The sequence below is a fragment of the Saccostrea cucullata genome, unplaced genomic scaffold, assembly GCF_032062105.1.
Source record: "Saccostrea cucullata isolate Sc308-1 unplaced genomic scaffold, CSIRO_AGI_Scuc_v1 ctg2750, whole genome shotgun sequence".
Taxonomy (NCBI): domain Eukaryota; kingdom Metazoa; phylum Mollusca; class Bivalvia; order Ostreida; family Ostreidae; genus Saccostrea; species Saccostrea cuccullata.
The window spans coordinates 13031-20108 of record NW_026935292.1 but is presented as its reverse complement, the minus strand read 5'-3'; the positions used below and the strand labels follow the sequence as shown (position 1 = coordinate 20108).

At 34.8% G+C, this 7078-nt stretch overlaps 1 pseudogene; it reads left to right on the top strand.

Moving 5' to 3' along the window:
• Nucleotides 1–5645: 5645 nt before the first annotated feature.
• On the top strand, nt 5646–6613 carry LOC134242445 (P2X purinoceptor 7-like; annotated as a pseudogene).
• Nucleotides 6614–7078: the final 465 nt, after the last annotated feature.

The window sequence follows — 7078 nt, the reverse complement described above, 5'->3', positions numbered from 1 at the left end:
ATTATATGTTTCTTTGTGTAGTCTACTTGTGTGCCAACTTATTTTGAAATCAAACTAAAACTGTAGAAGGAGTAGCGTTTTAAAAGAATTTCACAGAAAATTCTATTTTTAGTAACCGTGGTAACACCGTTCATTGAAATCAAAAACCGATGCACTATTCTATGTATCTTAGTGTAGTCTACTTGTGTGCCAAGTTATATTGAAATCAGACCAAAACTGTAGAAGGAGTAGTGTTTTTAAGGAATTTCACAGAAAATCGTATTTTTAGTAACCATGGCAACACCATTCACCGAAATCAAAAACCGATGCACTATTCTATGTATCTTAGCGTAGTCTACTTGTGTGCCAAGTTATATTGAAATCAGACCAAAACTGCAGAAGGAGTAGCGTTTTAAAGGAATTTCACAGAAAATTCTATTTTTAGTAACCATGGCAACACCGTTCATCGAAATTAAAAACCGATGCACTATTTTATGTATCTTAGTGTAGTCTACTTGTGTGCCAAGTAATATTGAAATCAGACTAAAATTGTAGGAGGAGTAGTGTTTTGAAAAATTGTTTACAGACAGACGGACAGACAGATGGACGAACGCCGGACGCATTACTATTGTATAAGCTCTCCTGGCCCCAAGACCATAAACTGAGAATAGACTTAAGTCAAAAATTAGATTTTCAATATCTTGAGCTTTTTGTCATGTATTTGCTTAAAATTTGGCAATTTTATTAAACATTTAAATTTAAAATTATGATGAAAATCTTGTTTTATTATCAAAATTATTTCAAAAGTTATATTGGTTTGAAATTTTGACTTAAGTCTGTTCTCAGTTTATGGTCTTGGGGCCTGGTCTCTGACCAGTAGAGCTAAAAAAAATCTAGTGAGTACATATCCCTTGATAAAAAAAAAATATACAGCAAATACACATCTTCTATTTTTTCTGGAGGAGGGTGGTCTTCTGTTTTATAAAAAGAAAAAAATTAAATCACAAAATGACAAAAATAACAAAAAAAATGCAATCAACTTCTTTTTCATGTTTAAAACTGGTAAATTACAATACGTATAAACATTCCTGTTTAAATCATAAGGATGGTACAGTATTTTAGTGTTCTTAGTTTTAATAATTACTATCTTAGGCATTTCAAAATGATGATTTCATGTTGGTTACTTAAGACCAAAGTTTAAAAAAACCGATGAAAAAAGGTTTTACATGAGCATTGTAATTCAGGTGTTAACCATTAAATTTTCAAATATCTGTTTTAGACGGACACATTCACGAAGGAACACTGCATGAAAAAATGTCTTTACAAAATAAGTTAAGGTATTGAAAATGCAGAATTTATAATGCCTTCAATTACATTTAAGCATATTTACTTAAAGAGCTTCAAATTTAGACCTATACTCGGCACTCAGGGCCATTGAGCAGGGAGGGATCTTTTTCGTGCCAGCACCTACTGCGACACGGGACCTCGGTTTATACGGTCTCATCAGAAGGACCGGTCTCCACGTCCAACAGTGGGATTCGAAACCGGACGTAAGGATTGACTCCTTTCTTTGCGACTCTAGAGCAGACGCTCTAAACACTTCGCCACGCGGGCGATTATTCAATATAGAATTCTAGAAAAATAAATTGTATTTGCACACTAAAAATGTCCTGAATAGAAATTCATATAAAATCACTGTTGCATTTTAGATAATAATACATTTTATCTTCATTATAGGAAGCAAGATGTCGACTGCAAGCTGTTGAAAAAAAGAACTGGGGAGAAGAGAAGAAGAAACTGGTTACTGAGTTTTTGAAGTATTGAGGGTTCTTTATCGTGACAGTACCTATTGTGATACGGGACCTCCGTATTTCAGGTCACATCCGAAAGACCCGTGACTTTCACTTCTGATGCGGCGCCGCGAACGAGAATCGAACCGGGGCCTCCCGATCACGAAGCGAACGCTCTACCACCAGGCTATTGTGAACGGGAAAAGTTTGTAAGAATGGACAGAGATAAAGAAAAACAACTACAACAGTACAGGTCTAAGAAGATAAGTGTTGATACAACAGGATGAGATGCTTCTGCCACAGGAGAGGTCTACGGCAGCATTAGAATCACTACTTGTTTTAAAGCTTTCAGGAAATTATGTAAATTCCACTGTATCACCATTTTCAATCTCACTCAAAATAAAATTTCTGTCTTGGTAAATAATGCAGCAAATTTTATGAGTCATCATAAAACACACATTCTGTGATTACCCCTTTTCATCTGTCAATCAATCATAAATAGTTTTTCCCACGCATCATTTAAGGGAAGATAATTCAGAAATAGTGAAAATTTGGTAACATGTTTTAAATATCTTCTCAAGAATTTCATTCAAGACATTATTTATATTGATACAGCCTCAGATAGTGTGATTCTCATTTATCTGTTTAAACTGCTTGTGATTTATATATTGATTCAATAAAAATAATGCTTGTTATTTCAGTACATTTAATAAGTTTGTGTACATTATAAAAACAAGATTGTGCATATTGATAATAAATTATGTTATAAAAAGACGTATTATACTATTTCTTCCTGTAGATGCTCATCATGGTCTCTTTCAAGCACAGTACTTGTGGATAGGTAAATCCCCCCTTCCGAAAAGTCTTTCTTGTACAGCAATTCCATCATTATCCAAGCCCTTATACATAAAATTGTTTTGATTAAGCTGGGTAGATTCATTTCTAAACATTAGTGGAAGTCTAGCATCTATGGCTGAGCCAAGGCCCAAAGAGCAAATGATATGGCCATTTGTGCGGTGTGCGTTAAACATTTTAGAACATGGGCCATAACTCAAGAACCCCTTGGCCAATCATTGTCAATTTGTCACAAGGCATTCCACAAGGGCTACCATTTCTACTAAAACATGGGGAGATAATCAGGAAATAAATTCAAAAGTAATGGTTGCTCAACAATCTTCTCCAGAACCACCAAGCAGGATTTCACAAAACATACATTTTCTGAACAACTTCTGAATAATTTATATTGATATGACTGCACTTAATTACATTTACATAATTTTGGTTAAAGGTGGTCTTATATTGATAATGTTAAAAATTATATGTATTTAATTTTCTTCTCAAAATTATTTTAAGTTTAGACAATCTGTCTTAAATTTATCCATTTGATTACAACGACTTCGTGGCTTACTGGTATGATTGCTGGTTTGAAGACATTATGATCGTGAGTTCGAGTCTTACAGTAAGTGTTTTTTATCTTTCCTTTTTAGCTCACCTGAGCTGAAAGCTCAAGTGAGCTTTTCTGATCACATTTTATCCGGCGTCTGTCTGTCTGTCCGTCTGTCTGTCTGTAAACTTTTCACATTTTCGACTTCTTCTCAAGAACCACTGGGCCAATTTCAAGCAAACTTGCCACAAAGTATTCTTGGGTAAAGGGGATTCAAGTTTGTTCAAATGAAGGGCCACGCCCTCATTCAAGGGGAGATAATTTGGAATGAATGAAAATTTGGTGGCATATTTTAAAAATCTTCTTCTCAAGAACCACTGTGCCAGGAAAGATGAAACTTATGGGGAAACATCCTCAGGTAGTGTAGATTCAATTTTGTTCAAATCATGACCCCAGAGGGTAGGGCGGGGCCAAAATGGCCAACCAAAGTTTTACATAGAAATATATAGGAAAATTCTTTAAAAATCTTCTTCTCAAGAATGACAAAGCCATAATTCATCATATTTATATGGAAGCATGCTCAGGTAGTGTAGATTCAAGTTTGTTCAAATCATGGCCCCAGAGGGTAGGGCGGGGCCAAAATGGCCGACCAAAGTTTTACATAGAAATATATAGAAAAATTCTTTAAAAATCTTCTTCTCAAGAATGACAAAGCCATAATTCATCATATTTATATGGAAGCATGCTCAGGTAGTGTAGATTCAAGTTTGTTCAAATCATGACCCCCGGGGGTAGGGCAGGGCCAAAATGGCCGACCACAGTTTTACATAGAAATATATAGGAAAATTCTTTAAAAATCTTCTTCTCAAGAATGGCAAAGCCATAATTCATCATATTTATATGGAAGCATGCTCAGGTAGTGTAGATACAACTTTGTTCAAATCATGACCCCAGGGGGTAGGGCAGGGCCAAAATGGCCGACCACAGTTTTACATAGAAATATATAGGAAAATTCTTTAAAAATCTTCTTCTCAAGAATGGCAAAGCCAAAATTCATCATATTTATATGAAAGCATGCTCAAGTAGTTTAGATTCAAATTTGTTCAAATCATGACCCCCATGGGTAGGGTGGGGCCAAAATGCCGACGAAAATTTTTAACGATATATATAGGAAAATTCTTTAAAAATCATTTTCAAAAAAATAGCAAATCCATGATTGGTTATGGGACTACTTTTGGATTTAAATTTACAATTAAAAGCCATTTTCTACTTTTTCCTACCCTTAGTGCTCAGGTGAGCGATGTGGCCCATGGGCCTCTTGTTTTCTCTTTGTGCATTTTTCCTATGTTTTCTTTTCATTATTTTATAATACATGTATAAATAATCTAAGAGATTTATTATACATTACACATGGAAAGTATCTCGGGAAAAACAGTCTTAAACTACTTAAATGACCAAGTCATAGCTGCTAGCTCTTTATATTTTAAAAATTTTCTTAAAATTTTGTTTAGAATAAGAGTATATTGAACAGGTTAAATTATTGTCATGTAACAAACTTGCAGGTTCAGCTACTATGAAAATGTAACACTGGTTCACAAATGATAACATACATGTAATTTGACTTTTAATAATGAAAGATACATGTATCTATAAATAGAAACAGGTGATTTCCTTTTAAATACTTGAGTCGGCCGTGTCGTCGGTAAGGCAGCTGTGGCTCTTTGAGCCAGACTGGCAGTTTATTGTTTGGAAGGTGCACTGGAGAAACACTAATGCTGAAACAATACCACAGGTACTTTTATTTACAAGTACATGAAAATATACAAGTTGTGATGTATATAACCTTTGTCAAGTTTTCTTTCTGTGATTAAAAAATACGATATCTTTATATTTCATTTTTTGGTGTCTTAAAAATATTCTTCCTGTGATTGTGTTTAAGGTGGCAGAATCCAATAGGACTTCCAGAAGAAGTGGTCATACTATTCCACAGGTTGTAGGTAATGGTGAAGATCCTGTCTTGTTCTATGAATGGAAGAATTATTTACAATTGTACTTTAAACATCTGAAATACCTAACCCGCTGCCACCATTTCTACATGGATTCTGATCATTCAGAAAATCCAGGAATTATTACATGTCGGGAATATGCTTCCTCTGAGCCTGTCACCTTCATGTTACTGAAAAGCAGAAGGAAAGTTCCGAATCCAGGTGTTCTTTTACCATCAGTAAGTACCTTGAACGATGATACCTATATGACCACGTCAGAGAGCACTGTTATTCAGAGACAGCAAAAGAATGCAAATGTCCAAAACCTACTTTTCCCAAGAAAGAAAAAAGACTTGACAGAATGCTGTGAAGAATATAAACCAGGTATTGAATACTAGCTACCATTTTAAAATTTACCTAGCACCAGTATTTTATGATTGATTATATTTTGTTATGGAGAATGTGTAATTATTTTTCATCTCCGGTATCTTAAAGGCACGCATTGAAGAAATGAGTGACCAGGAAAGTAAAGAACTTTTAATAACAACAGGAAGAAATCACCCAAGTTTATTTCTTGACGTTATGGACAGGATACCACGTGGTGGTTACCATCCTCAACCTGGTGGGAATACGTTCTTATTCCACTATTGAAGAGTTATAATTCTTAGTGCGCTCTTTTGTGAAAAAAGTCGGAGAATGCACTAACTTCGCGGGATTTCTGGGACAAACGTAACATAAACATGTAATAAACAACACGTTGAATGTCGATGAACAAATCCTATCAAAATGCATATGAAATTTTATTTAATTTTATTGTCGTGGACTTTATTTAAATCAAGAATAGGGATGACATGGATATTAATTTACATCTACATGTATTGGTGATCGTACGTATCTATTTATCTTAATGGTACATTTAAAGTCAATACACATACCTTGGAAATGTCGTATTTTTATTAATAGACGACAAAGTTGGGGTTTTCGCTTTTTACGTCTTTTACGTCTGGCATGCTTTGTATTATCCGCAATGCCATGCTGTCCCAGTCAGACGACCAAAGCGCCTCTAATTCTGAAGAGTTCACTAATGGAAATACAACGTTTTCCCCTGAGTGGTGTACCTGCATGAAATGCAGAGAAATGCCAACGCAAGTTGAAAGACTATGCTGTGGAAGGCCACCAAACAACTGTCGATCTGACTTGCCGGTACGTATACATTTCTTTAAATTTTGCTGTGTGCATAATGAATAAAAAAAATGATTTTTTGGTATTTTGTAGATATATATACATCTTTCTTCATAGGACTATAACACGGGGACATGGCATGCGGGCTACAGACTATTTATACTGTGGCACCATGGGCGTTTAGGAGTTGGGGTCAGAAGAGTGATTCCAAGTTGCTGTGTGTGGGCAATAAGAGACAAATTCCTGACCAATTAGGACAGTATCATGGTTTTGTACCGTCTCGTTTAGGATAAAGTGGCATTTACTGTTTCAAGTTATGTAATATATCTTGTATCCAATCGAACTAACAATTCACTTTCTGCTTTGCGAGTGTCTTGCTATCGTATGCATTGTGCATATTACTTGTAGATTTGATACTTGGCTTAGGATTATTTGGATGTCCCAAAATATTTGTTCAAAATTTTTAAATATTTTACTTTAGGCATTGTGTACAATGATTGTCAGATTCGTTCTTGGCTTTACAGCATTTTCACATTATTTTATATTTCTACTTAATTATTTGTTTTCATATTTTGAATTGAGAGGGATGGTGATATAATTGTGGATCCAATTTTCAAAAGGAATTATCAGTATTCATGTCAAGAGAAGCAAGGCCACGTTTATAATTTTTTATTACATGAATAAGCATTATTCCTTAAACTGTGTCGATTCTGAGATAAGGTGACTCAGTATTGTTCTGACTCATCAGTCTCTAATAC